Source organism: Somniosus microcephalus, chromosome 3, assembly GCF_052327205.1.
Source record: "Somniosus microcephalus isolate GS21.2 chromosome 3, FLI_Smic_1.0, whole genome shotgun sequence".
In the NCBI taxonomy this organism is placed as follows: domain Eukaryota; kingdom Metazoa; phylum Chordata; class Chondrichthyes; order Squaliformes; family Somniosidae; genus Somniosus; species Somniosus microcephalus.
In genome coordinates, this window is record NC_140989.1 from 267,654,977 (window position 1) to 267,668,067 (window position 13,091).

Consider the following 13,091-nt stretch of genomic DNA (forward strand, 5'->3'; position numbering starts at 1 on the left):
TGGAAGGCATCTTCCCCGCCCGGCAGCCCGACACCGGCGGGGCCCCGCTCTCCCCCCAGAAGCCCTACGACAGCCGCGACGCGTCAGGGACCCAACTGCTACTTCTGCGGGCAGCCAAAACACACCAGAAACCTGTGCCCGGCGAAAGGCACCACCTGCTTTAAGTGCGGTAAGAAGGGGCACTTCGGGAAGGTGTGCAGAGGGAACCCCGCCGGAAAACCAACCGCCGGAAAACCCGCCACCGCCGCGTGTGCGCCGTGGGAGCGGCCATCTTGGACGCCATCTTGCCCGACCTCGTGGGGTCCGCCATCTTATGAGCAGACAGCGTGGACGCCATCTTGTATCGATCAGGGCCCTACAGTGGCATCGGTCACAGTGGACCAGACCAGGCCGCACTCGCTATCCAAATCAATGGTGGACATCGAGGTAAATGGGTGCCGGGTTAAATGTTTAATTGACAGTGGAAGCACGGAGAGTTTTATCCACCCTGAACTGGCACAGCAACTCTCCCTAAAGGTGGTCCCTGTTCAGGGTACCATCTCTATGGCTGATAAAACCCAGACATCGACCATTCTGGGTTACTGCACGGTACAATTGGGCGTTAACGGAACTGTATACGATAATTTTAAAGTATTAATCATGAAGAACCTATGTGCGAGCGTGATCTTGGGCCTGGATTTCCAGTGCAACCACCAAAGCATCACGCTCAAGTACGGTGGGTCCCAGCCGCCCCTCACAGTGTGCAGTCTGGCTACCCTGAAGGTAAAGCCGCCTTCGCTATTCGCGAACCTTACCCCTAACTGCCGGCCAATAGCGACCAAAAGCAGGAGGTACAGCTGGGAGGACAGGCGGTTTATCGCGACCGAGGTAGACAGGCTCCTGAAAGAGCGCGTTATTGAATGCAGCAACAGCCCGTGGCGCGCCCAAGTGGTAGTGGTAAGGGGTAGCGAGAAGAAACGGATGGTGATCGACTATAGTCAAACGATCAACAGGTACACCCAACTAGACGCCTACCCGCTACCCCGCATATCAGAAATGGTGAACCAAATCGCCCAATACCGGGTGTTCTCCACCATCGACCTCAAGTCAGCATACCACCAGCTCCCTATCAGACCAGAGGACCGCCCGTACACCGCCTTCGAGGCGAACGGACGCCTCTACCAATTCCTCAGAGTCCCCTTTGGGGTGACGAATGGGGTCTCGGTTTTTCAGAGGGAGATGGACTGCATGGTCGATGACCACCACTTGCAGGCAACCTTCCCCTACCTCGATAACGTCACCATCTGCGGCCACAATCAGCAGGATCACGACTCGAACCTCGAGAGGTTCCTGGAAACCGCACAAAAACTCAACCTCACCTACAATGAGGACAAGTGCGTTTTCAACACCAAGCGCCTCTGCATACTAGGCAGCGTGGTGGAGAATGGGGAAATCGGACCAGACCCCGACCGATTGCGCCCCCTACGGGAGCTGCCCCTGCCCAACACTCCCAAAGCCCTGAAAAGGTGCCTGGGGTTATTTTCTTATTATTCCCAATGGGTCCCCAACTACTCCGACAAAGCCCGCCCCCTCTTGAAAGCATCCTCTTTTCCGCTCTCTGCTGAGGCCCACGCCGCCTTCAAAAGCATTAAGCAGGATATTGAGCGGGCCACGCTACAGGCAGTGGACGAGAACACTCCATTTCAAGTGGAAAGTGATGCGTCTGACTTCGCCTTGGCGGCCACCCTCAACCAGGCGGGGCGGCCCGTAGCTTTCTTCTCGAGGACCCTCCAAGGGCCCGAGATCAGACACTCCTCCGTGGAAAAGGAGGCCCAAGCCATTGTGGAGGCAGTGCGCCATTGGCGCCACTACCTAGCCGGCAAACTCTTCACCCTACTTACCGACCAGCGGTCGGTAGCGTTTATGTTCAATAATAAACAGAGGGGGAAGATTAAAAATGATAAGATTCTTAGGTGGCGGATCAAGCTCTCCACCTTCGAGTACGACATCATTTACCGGCCAGGGGCCCTTAACGAATCCCCTGACGCCCTCTCACGAGGGATGTGTGCCAGCGCCACCGGGGATCGGCTACAGACCCTCCACAACGACCTCTGCCACCCAGGGGTCACGCGGCTGTTCCACTTCATAAAGTCCCGTAACTTACCCTACTCGATTGAGGAAGTTCGGTCTCTGACCAGGAACTGCCGCACTTGCGCTGAGTGCAAGCCTCGGTTCTACCGCCCAGATAGAGCCCACTTAATCAAAGCTACACGGCCCTTTGAGCGGCTCAGCTTAGATTTCAAGGGCCCCCTCCCGTCCGTCGACCACAATGTTTACTTCCTGAACATTGTGGACGAATACTCCCGGTTCCCATTCGCCTTCCCCTGCCCAGACATGACCAGCGCCACGGTCATTAAATGCCTCAACAGCCTGTTCTGCCTGTTCGGTATGCCGAGCTACATCCATACGGATAGGGGGGCGTCCTTCATGAGTGAAGAGCTACGCCAGTACATGCTGTCCAAGGGGATCGCCACGAGCCGTACCACCAGCTACAACCCCCGGGGTAACGGCCAAGTGGAGCGAGAGAATGGGACAGTATGGAAAGCAGTCACTCTAGCTCTAAGGACCAAGGGCCTCCCTATCTCCCGCTGGCAGGAAGTCCTCTCGGATGTGCTCCATTCGATACGGTCGCTATTGTGTACGGCCACTAATGCCACGCCTCATGAACGAATGTTTGTCTTTCCCCGGAAATCCACCTCAGGCGTATCCATGCCGTCATGGCTCTCCACCCCAGGTCCGGTACTCGTGCGAAGGCATGTGAGGGGCCACAAGACAGACCCTCTCGTGGAGCCAGTACACCTACTCCACGCCAACCCCCAATACGCATATGTCCGGCACGCCGACGGAAGGGAGGACACCGTGCCCATAAAAGATGTCGCCCCAGCCGGCATCGACAACAACCACGGCAATAGCAGCAACAACGATCACAGCAACTCTTACCCACCCACTGCTCTTTCATCACCCCCGGAAGAACATCGACCAACGGCACCCCCACCAACTACCCCTTCAACAACCCTGGCGGCACCCCCGGCAGAGACCCAGGAGACTACCGGGGACACCCAGCCGACACCCACGGCACCACAACAGCCACGTCGGTCGCAGAGGACTATCAAACCCCCGAACAGACTAAATCTATAGAAGGGGTGAATGTGATGAAATATTCCATTCATCACTGCCTGTAACTGTGGTCGGTTTCAGTGTCATTTCCCTTCCCCCAGTCCTCATTGTATTGTTTATTGGAATGTGCTGGAATGTGCTGTGTGTGTAGGGCTCCGCCCATACCTGGCCCCTTTTGCAAGCTAGCTCAGTCTGGCCTCAGTCTCCAGAAGGAAGATACCTCTCTCTCTTACATGTTACTTTCTAAGTTAGTAAAAGCCTTGTTTTGTTTCGCTAACATCGAGTCTCGGAATTATTGAGGCACATCATGCTCCAACTCTGCTTGGGCGGCAGCATCTGTTCTACGGGTGGTGGCAGCTGCAGTGGAGGAGTGACAGTGTTGGCTGCAGGAATGCTGCCAACCTGACAGAGCACAGGCACTCCCTGGTCGGCCGAGACACTGGCATTCGCACGGGCCAGCACTGAAGCATGTGCAGCAATCTGCTGAAGCACAGACTGCTGGGCTGCTGCAGCGTGGCAAGGGCCCCGTCGGTGCCTGGCCGATCCAGCGAGGGTGGCAGCAGTTAGTGCCCGTGTGGCCCTGGTCTGTGTCTGCAACACACCAGCCAGTGAATGCATGGCATGACTGAGCACTTGGCTGGAAGCCGCCTGTGCTGCCCCGAATTCCTGAACACTCCTTGCCAGTGACTCTATGGAGTTAGGCATCCTTGCCACTGCAGCCATGAGCTCAGTGTGCCTGCGCTCAGCCTGGGCGCCCATTTCACCAAGGAGCCGCACCTCCTCTGCGCTCACCGTAGCAGGACTGGAGGCTGCACTCACCCTCCGGGGAGAAGGCCGCCGAGCTTCCCCATCCCTCTCGCATTGCTGCAGTCCGCTGGGCCCCGGAGCTTCACCCTCATCAGACCCTTCCCCCCTGCTCCCCTCCAGGGAAGACGTGTCCCCATCATGGCCATGGGCTGCGTCGGCTGAGGGTGGCACTGATGGGCCGGCTTCCTCTTCCTCCTCCTCGAATTCTGCATCAGACACAGTGCCAGCTTGATGGCCCGCCTCCTCACCTGGCGAATCAGCATCTGAAAGCAGGGAGGCACAAGAGTTGCTTTAGAGTGAGGACAAGGTGGCAGCGAGGGAGGCATGAGTGCTGCTATGCACTGCATTGGTTCGAGAGTGGCAAAGGATGCTGGTGTGAGGCACAAGTGGAAAGAGAGAGGTCAAAAAGGTGATGACCTTACCATTGCTGTCCAGAATGGGGTCGGCATCTCCAGTGGCGATGGGGCCAATCAGCCGGCCTCCCATAATCTGCTCCACTCGCTGCTCCAGGTCGCTGAGCTCTTTAAGGTCAGGATGGCCTCCCCTGGTCCGTCGCTGCTGCCTGCGATTGTGGGCCAGCTTGCCCTGCAAGAGAAAGGACGGACTCTAAGTACACTGTCAAGCCCTGATCTTGCCTGCACTGCCTCCCATGGTGGAATAGTCCTGACAGCGTCAAGCCCTCATCTTGCCTGCACTGCCTCCTATGGTGGAATAGCCCTGACAGTGTCAAGCCCTGATCTTGCCTGCACTGCCTCCCATGGTGGAATAGCCCTGACAGTGTCAAGCCCTCATCTTGCCTGCACTGCCTCCCATGGTGGAATAGCCCTGACAGTGTGTAAAGTGCTGAATGTGCAAGTGATTTTCATGAGAGTCCCATAGCTGTTGGATGAGGGCTGGGCATTGGGGCTTTCAGGTCCCTTTGGCCATAAAGTAAGGTGTACATGCAGGGATGAAGAGGATACTGGAAAGGGTAATCACCCTGACAACCCGAGTGAGGTCGTTGAACTTTTTTCTGCATTGCACAGGAGTCCTGGCAACCATGCTGTTGGAGGTCACCCTGTTTGCCACCTCCCTCCAGGCTTTTCGATACTCGCTGGGCAGCGGCTTCCTGCCACTATCAGGGAAGAGGACAGGTCGCCTGCGCTCCACTGCGCCAACCAATAGCTTCAGGGCACCCTCGCTGAAGCGCTGTGCTCGCTCAATAGCCTTCTCCATAGTCCTGGGCGTTGAACTGGTGAAGCAGCTATGTTCAGGCTTTGATTCAGGGCTGCAGTGTGCAGGGCGTCGCAGCAAAACAAATCGACCCTCTCCCTTTAAGAGCTGACCGGTGCCAGAGTGTCTGCCTTCAATCAGCAACTCGCCGCACCTGCGCTGCGCCCGCCCTCGGTGGTAGCGCCCCAGTTCGCCGGCTTAGCGCCTTATGATAGTCGTGCACCGCCTGCTTTAGGGCAGCAGCAACCTCTTGGGGTGATGCAACTCAATTTCGGCGAAGTTGGCGCTAAGTTGCGCCAGTCGCTAAATTTAGCGATCGCCCGGCTGCAGCGCCCCAAACATGGCGATACTGAATTTCTAGGCCTAAGAGTTCAAGCCCACTACAGGACCTGGGCACATAAATCTAGGTTAACTGGTAAATTGGCTGCCGTATTTACCTGCAAAACAACAGTGATTGCACTTCGAAAGTAAATTATTGGCTATGAAGTACTTTGGGACACACTGAGTATGTGATACTATGTAAATGCAAGTTCTTTATGGAGGGTTGACTTGGTTGCAAATTTCCATCACAGGGCATATTGTTTTTGAACCAACACAACCCAAGAGAGGTCCTGGTTACCTTCTCCCCCCTCAGGAAAACCATTAGTTGGCCATGAGGCAACTGACAAGCTTGAGCCTTTGCTAGGCATTCAGCAGATATCAGGAACTCCTCACGAGGGCCATGGTGATCAGCACAACTCAACATAAAATGTGTGAGTGCATTGCCACCAAGTAAAATAGTAGAGAAATCAAATCATTGGAAGGCAACTTAGATTACTCAGGCACGTAAGTAGAATGAATGATGATCAATTGACAAAGATTGTCATATAAGAGAATAAGACAGAGAGAAAGCGGGACAGTAACATTAGTTGGACTGTGTTAAGGAGGATATGAAGGCTAAGAAACTTACCTTTATGGAAGCAGTACACCTTATATCTGATTGAAAGGGTTGGTGTAGTTGTATTAATGTATGACTCATCTGTTAATTTGTTCATGAAAATCTAGGGGTCATATCATTAGTTTCTTTTTTGCAAACTCATGGAAGAGTTACAAGAGCTTATTGGCTGATCGACTTCTGCTGGCGAGGAGCAACAATCACAGGGAGCTAAGGTGGGAATTCTTCGACCAACAGCACCTAACTTTCCATCCGTTTAAATTATTAAATTAATAGAGGGAAAAATCAGGGTCTGCGGGCCAGCGCTGACTGTGAATTCTATTTTGTACCATCCAATCGAGAAATATTCAGATGTAATTACTGTAGCATGCTCCCAGTCTAAGACCATTAGCTGCAGTTTGGGTTTGAGCCAGACAAAACCCAGTTTACTTATTGCTTGGCTTCTACCTGACTGGAACTTTAACCGTCCTACATAGAAAAGAAGAAAGAACTTGCATTTATATAGCGCCTTTCACGACATCAGGACATCCCAAAATGCTTCATAGGCAATGAAGTATTTTTGAAGTGTAGTGATTATTGTTTTGTAGGCAAACCCAGCAACCAATTTGCACAAGACAAGGTCCCACAAACAGCAATGAGATAAATGGCAAGATAATCTGCTTTCCGGTGATGTTGGTTGAGGGATAAATGCCAGGATGCCAAGAGAACTCTCCTGCTCTTCTTTGAATAGTGCCACGAGACATTTTACATCCACCTGAGAAGGCAGAAGGGGCTATAGTTTAATGTCTCATCTGAAAGAGTGCCCCTCTGACAGTGCAGCACTCCCTCGGTACTACACTGACATGTCAATTTACATAATATGCTCATGTCTTGAATTTATGACCTTCTGACTCAGACAAGAGTGCCACCATTGAGCCAAGGCTGACATTATAGGAGAGAGTCTGTGCATGCCTGGGTACATGCATGCCCAGTGCTGTCTCTCAAAGATTAGAAATTTCAATGTTTAACTTAGGTAACACAACATTTTACAGTACAAAAGGAGGTCATCCAGCCCATCGTGCCTGTGTCAGCTCTCTGAAACAACTATCCACTTAGTCCCATCCCACTGCCCCTTCCCTACACTCATCAAATTTTTTTATAGGTGCAACAAGACTCCGCCTCCTCCCAAGCCCTTTGCAAACCAGTTTTGGCACTGGATTTACTCTCCATGTGGTTTCAAACTGAAGTGATACGAGGATAATACTCGCCCCCCCCCCCATCCCCTCACCACCCCCCCCCCACCCCCCACCACCATCACTCAGGAATCAGGTCAGGTCCTGTCTCCAGATTTACACCTCTATTTTAACATCAGTACATAACTGGAATCACTACACCAACATAAACCTGCAGTGTAATTGCTGACATTTTAGGGTCACATTACGAAATAAGAAGATTGAATTTCAGGAACATTTAAAATAAACGGATCACCAAAGATACAGAGTTCAGTGCTTCTCCCTTCTGTTTTAACAGCCTACAGGTATAAGGATCAGATAGTTTCAAACAAACAAATCAGTGTTTCTTTGAATTAGCTGGAAGGGTGGAGCTCCCTCATGTTGACATTTAATTATGAAAGCAATATGTGGCTTTAGGGACCTATTAGTAAACTGGGTCAGGTTAACAAAGCAACATTTTCAAATCCAGTCTTTATCAAATATTTCATAATACAATTAGAATCCAAAAAGGAGTAAGGATTGTTGAGAACTGAGAAGTAATAAGAATGTTATTGATTAGTGAAATTTTGGAATTCTCCTCAATATACCTGATTAGTGAATAAACACTAAAACTGGCGATGGTATCGATCTATTGTGTAACATGTCAAGGAGCTACCCCAAAGGTGTGTAATGAACTATACAGACAGGGTTCCGTAGTTTGATCCCCACTATACGTTAAGTTAACTGATCTCAGCAAGGGTAGTTTTAGGGGGCTACAACTAGCCTCAGTTCCCCTGCACGAGGAAGGTGAAAAATCACCCAGAGTTCCTACTTGTTAAAAAATTTGTTACTGAGATGTGGGCGGTGTTGGCAAAATGGCACTTGTTGTCCATCCCAAGTTGTGCTGAGAAGTTGGCGTTAGGACTTCTACTCAAACCACTGCAATCCTTCTGATGACGATACTCCCACGATGGAGTTAGGTAGAGACTTCCAGGATTTTAACCCAGCAACAATGAAGGATCAGCAACATAGGTCCACGTCAAGGTGGTGTATGACGTGGAGGGAAACTTGAAGGTGGAGATTCTCCCATAATATTGGTGGAAGCACACGAGGATGCGAAGGTCAGGTGAGGACCTGATCAGACTTAGCTGTGATGCCCTTCAAGATTCAATAATATGTCAACGTTCACTATCGAGGTTTCACACATAAAGAGTGGTCACTAGGGCAAAGTACTGAAGGGCTGCTGTTGCTTGGGAAGCTTATGCCACCACTGGTCGGGCAAAGTTTGGAATTTCCTTTAAAAGTCAAAAAAAATGTTCAAAACTAAATGTATTGTAGATTTCTGAGCAATTTGTCCCATTTCTGTAGCACAGCAGATAATTCAGACCTTTGTCTGTTTTTTTTAATCTCCCCTGCAGTCTTTATTAGTATCTGTTCTATATATATAATATATATATATATATATATAGAGAGAGAGAGAGAGAAAGCGAGAGAGTCTAATCCCACTCTCCTGTTAGCTCCCATACCCTTTGACATAAGAAAGCTACTAGGCATTTGGTCTAAGCATTAAACAAAGCTTTAATCAACTGTTTTACAACATGGAGGTCTAGTTGTGTCCTTCACTAGTTCCTGTTAAGAATGTCCTGCGCAAGCTGGGCCCGCGCCCGAGTATTTATACTCTCCCTGGACAGCGCCACCCACAGGCTGCTCAGTATTATTTTATAAGTCTTTCTTTCATGAATGACTGATTCATGTCACCCTTTAATATTTCTCTTTCAAACACTATCTAATTCCCTTTTAAAATAATTTATGGATTCTGCTTCAACAATGGTTTGTGGAAGAGAATTCCTAAATCTAACCACCGTCTGTGTAAAGAAGCTTTTTCTAACCTTCTTCTTGTGATTATTTTAAACTTGTGCCCTTTTGTTACTGTCTTGCTGACCAATGGAAACAATCTATCACTGTATACCTTATTGTAATCCTTCATGATCTTGTAAACCTCCATCAAGTCATTCCTTAACGTTCTCATCTAAACTTGGGCCTATTGTCACTGCCTTGAACGCATTCTTACAAGGCAATTTTTTGCCTCCCCTCCCACCCCGAAGGCTTGGATCTGTGCTGGGACATGGTTCCATGATGCTGGGCACCCTCAGTACCTCATCCAAGTGGGCAAAGCCAATGCGTGGACCCAGACAGTTAATGTTTGGGAGGCTATTCAACTGTTTGTACCTGAACTTGATCCATCCCCGCCCGACATCCACACACTTTTACAGCAGGAGTTTGTGATCAGGAGTTGGAGCCCCGGCTGAACCATCCCGTTTCCAGCCCAAGGACACTGCAGACAATAACAACTTCCCCGCTACCATCCGGGCTGAGATCGGCTGACTCAGCACAGAGCAGGACTGGGTAACCTTTTATCCTCTAAGGATTCTTTCTCACCAAGTTTTCAGTTTTAGGCCATGTGGGCACCCATGCTTATGTTGATTTTTAGAGCGCGCGAATAGGTGGGCTCACTTTCAGATTTCCCTCTTGTCTTTCTTGTGTACTGCCATTTATTTCAAATTCTTCCAGTCCGTATTCCCTATGCCACCTTTCTGGAATTGGATGCTACAGTTCATACAGTGTGGTAGATGCCCATCTGATCAGGGTCGGGTATCCCTCTAAGGGAGAAAGAAAGAAAGACAGACTTGCATTTATATAGCGCGCTTAATGATCTCAGGATGTCCCAAAGCGCTTTACAGCCAATAAAGTACTTTTGAAGTGTAGTTACTGTTGTAATGTTGAAAGGATATTTGCTAGTCCTAGCCCCTTTGTGGCTATCCCGGATCAGGCGTATTTCTCAGATGTTCACTTTCAACTAAAGTTTGAGGTAGCCGAATCCTAAAGACACTTAACTGGGTCTAAAGGTCAGGGCTATCTCTCCCTAAAGGAAAGGAGCAACCCGAGAATGTTACTGTCCTCCAGATAGCACTTTTAATAAGTTTAGCCAGACTGTAATGTCCCCGATATTATGAGTGTCCGCAGATCTCCTTCAGAAATGTACCTCTCCAGCAAAGAGTGTACAGAGATTGAGTTCGCGAGTTATTGATACAGAAGACTTATGTGAGACAATTCTAAAAATATATAGAGATTTATTAAAAGAACTGATATGCAATTTACAGTTGGTGAATCAGTCAATCACAACGTTAATAGTCCTAAAAAGAGAAAAAATATGATCTTTTTAACAAAGAATCTTACTTTTAAATCTTAACTTCACTACAGTATTACAGTTCTTAAACTTTTCTATACAGGATATCCATCAATATCAAATTACCTTTGATCCCCGAGGTACAAACAGTGGAAGACCACAGAGCTGCCTCTGTAGTCGAGAATCGCTTTGCCCGATTAAAGCGAGTCTGATGTCCCATTTGAGACTTCAATATTTATACCCTTTTTCAGTAGTATCCCATAAGGTTTCTGCTGATCCAAGTTAATTATCACTATTCATCTTTCTGCTGACCTCTTGCAATTCTTACTGCTACATCGGCAATAGTTATTGGGAGTTTTTACCATATATGTGTGAAGCCAGATGTCACTTACTTCATGTGTCATCTTTACGAGGGCAGATGTTCCTTATCTTATGCGCCATCTTTAAGAGGTTTAAGTTAAATCACTTATCCAGGGTTGACCATTGTTCTGTTCCCAAAAGGCCAGCCACTCGGAGCCACCCATTCTTCTGTTTCAATAAGGTTATTTATTCAGTGTCAATGACTTGTCCTGTTTCAATAGCCAGAATTCTTCCATAGCTATTTCATAGTTAGGTTTCTAAATTTCCAAACCCAGTTTGTCATGTTTTAAAGAATTTATAAGGTAGAGTTCCTTATAAGGTACTCTTCCGGGTCAACCACTGCCTTATCTCAACAAGGCCAGAATTCTTTCATAAGATAGTGTATTTTTCTAAAAAGGTTATATAGTATATTCCTTCACAATGTAGGAAACGCAGCAAACAATTTGCGCACAGCAAGGTCCCACAAATAGAAACTTGATAATGGCCAGATAATGTGTTTTAGTGATGTTAGTTCAGGGATAAATATTGGCCAGGACACCGGGGATAACTCCCCTACTCTTCTTTGAATAGAGCCATGCAATCTTTTACATCCACCTGAGAGGGCCTTGGTTTAACGTCTCATCTGAAAGACGGGACCTTCAACAGTGCAGCACTTCCTCAGTACTGCACTGGAGTGTCAGCTTAGATTTTATGCTCAAGTCTCTGAAGTGGGACTTGAACCCACAATCTTCTGACTCAAAGGTGAGAGTGCTACCACTGAGCCGCAGCTGACACAGCTCTCTACCTGCTGGTATTATTTTGGGGCCATGCGGCTGCATTTGTTTCTCTGCCACTATTCTCACTCACTATTCCTATTTTTTGGGAGACTTGTCGATCCCCACTGTGGTAAAGGCCTGGCCCAGTTTTGGTGCAGTCATGCAGTTCTGGTGAAACATGCTGCTGTTTCCATATTCCTCAGGGTCTGCCATCTTCTCCCCTCTGTGGGACAACCCAGAAATCCCTCCTTTAGTGTCAGAGGGTTTCCATAAGTGGTGTCATTTGGGTCTTTTCTCCACATACAGCGAAAAGGAAATGTGAGTGGAGACCCGATGCATCAGGATTTTCCGAGGTTTCCAAAGTGGGTGAGACTGGGCCTGTGCCTTCAGTAGATGCAGGCCCAGCGTTAGCATGATAATGAGGGCCTCCCACCTTACTTTCCTCTCAGTGTGTCTGACAGGGGGGCACCCCCTAAAAAGCAGGTGATGCAGCTTTCACTGGGGTCCTCTGTAGATCGGAGGGTCTGTGTGGGTCCCAGGAGCACCCCATTGATGCACGGAGACAGAAAAGTAAGATGATTTCCCCTCCCACCCTAGCCCCAGCATAATCTTCTGGCTGCTACTCTGAAAGGTCCTGATGCCAGCAGCCAGGTGAAGAGCTCTAAGCCTCTCAGCCTTTCTGCTATGCTCCTGTTTCTTCGGCCGCTCCCACACAATCCCAGTGCAAGGCACTGCCAGGGGGTGGGCCTGCGCCGGGAGAGTGCCCAAGCCATGCAAATGGCCTTGGCCAGGAAAGTGCAGCAGACTCCTGCCCTGAAGGTGCAGCCCACCTCTAGTATGCCATGCGGAGATAACAGAGGCCCCAATAATTCTGCCCTCTGCTTGTACCACTTCAAAACTGGGACATTGTTGGAACACAATGATACCTTTCAATGTGGTTTGCAACACCACAGAAGGAAAATGGTTTGCTAAACAATTTTCAAGGCACATGGAGCTGCTTTATAACAGGTGAGCACCCTAAGGGAAGAAGACATGCTATCCTTATATTTTTTTTAAAATAGGTAAACAAAAATAAGGCAAATCTCTCTTCTAAATAAGCAGAAATAAAAATAAACAAAAGAAAAACTCAGGACTTTATGAAAATGAATAGATAAGAGGTGTGGATGTCACTAAATCAAGGACTGCCTTTAGTTTTCAGTGCTTTATCTACTCTGGAAACCAGATTACAAGTGACCTGACATCCAGGTATTCTCCGGTTTGGTTTCACTATTATATTTTACTTCCCACCTCTTCTGCTGCTCATCTGTATTCTCAACATCCTAACCCTTGCGTCCTTTTTCTCGACTATCACTTCAGCCTGTTTACCACCCTGCCATTTCTTTGCAGTTCACCTCACTAAGAGAGCTTTCCTTCCACTCTTCTATATCCTCGACTCCTTCAGTTTGCTAGTGCTTTCGACTTTCCAGTGGGTCCCTGTTGTCTCCTCACTC

General features: G+C 48.8%; 1 protein-coding gene across 1 annotated transcript in view; it reads left to right on the forward strand.

The window, feature by feature from the left end:
* Positions 1-13,091, forward strand: part of LOC147121900 (fibronectin-like) — a 124,183-nt gene that overhangs the window by 23,758 nt on the left and 87,334 nt on the right. The window lies entirely within an intron of this gene.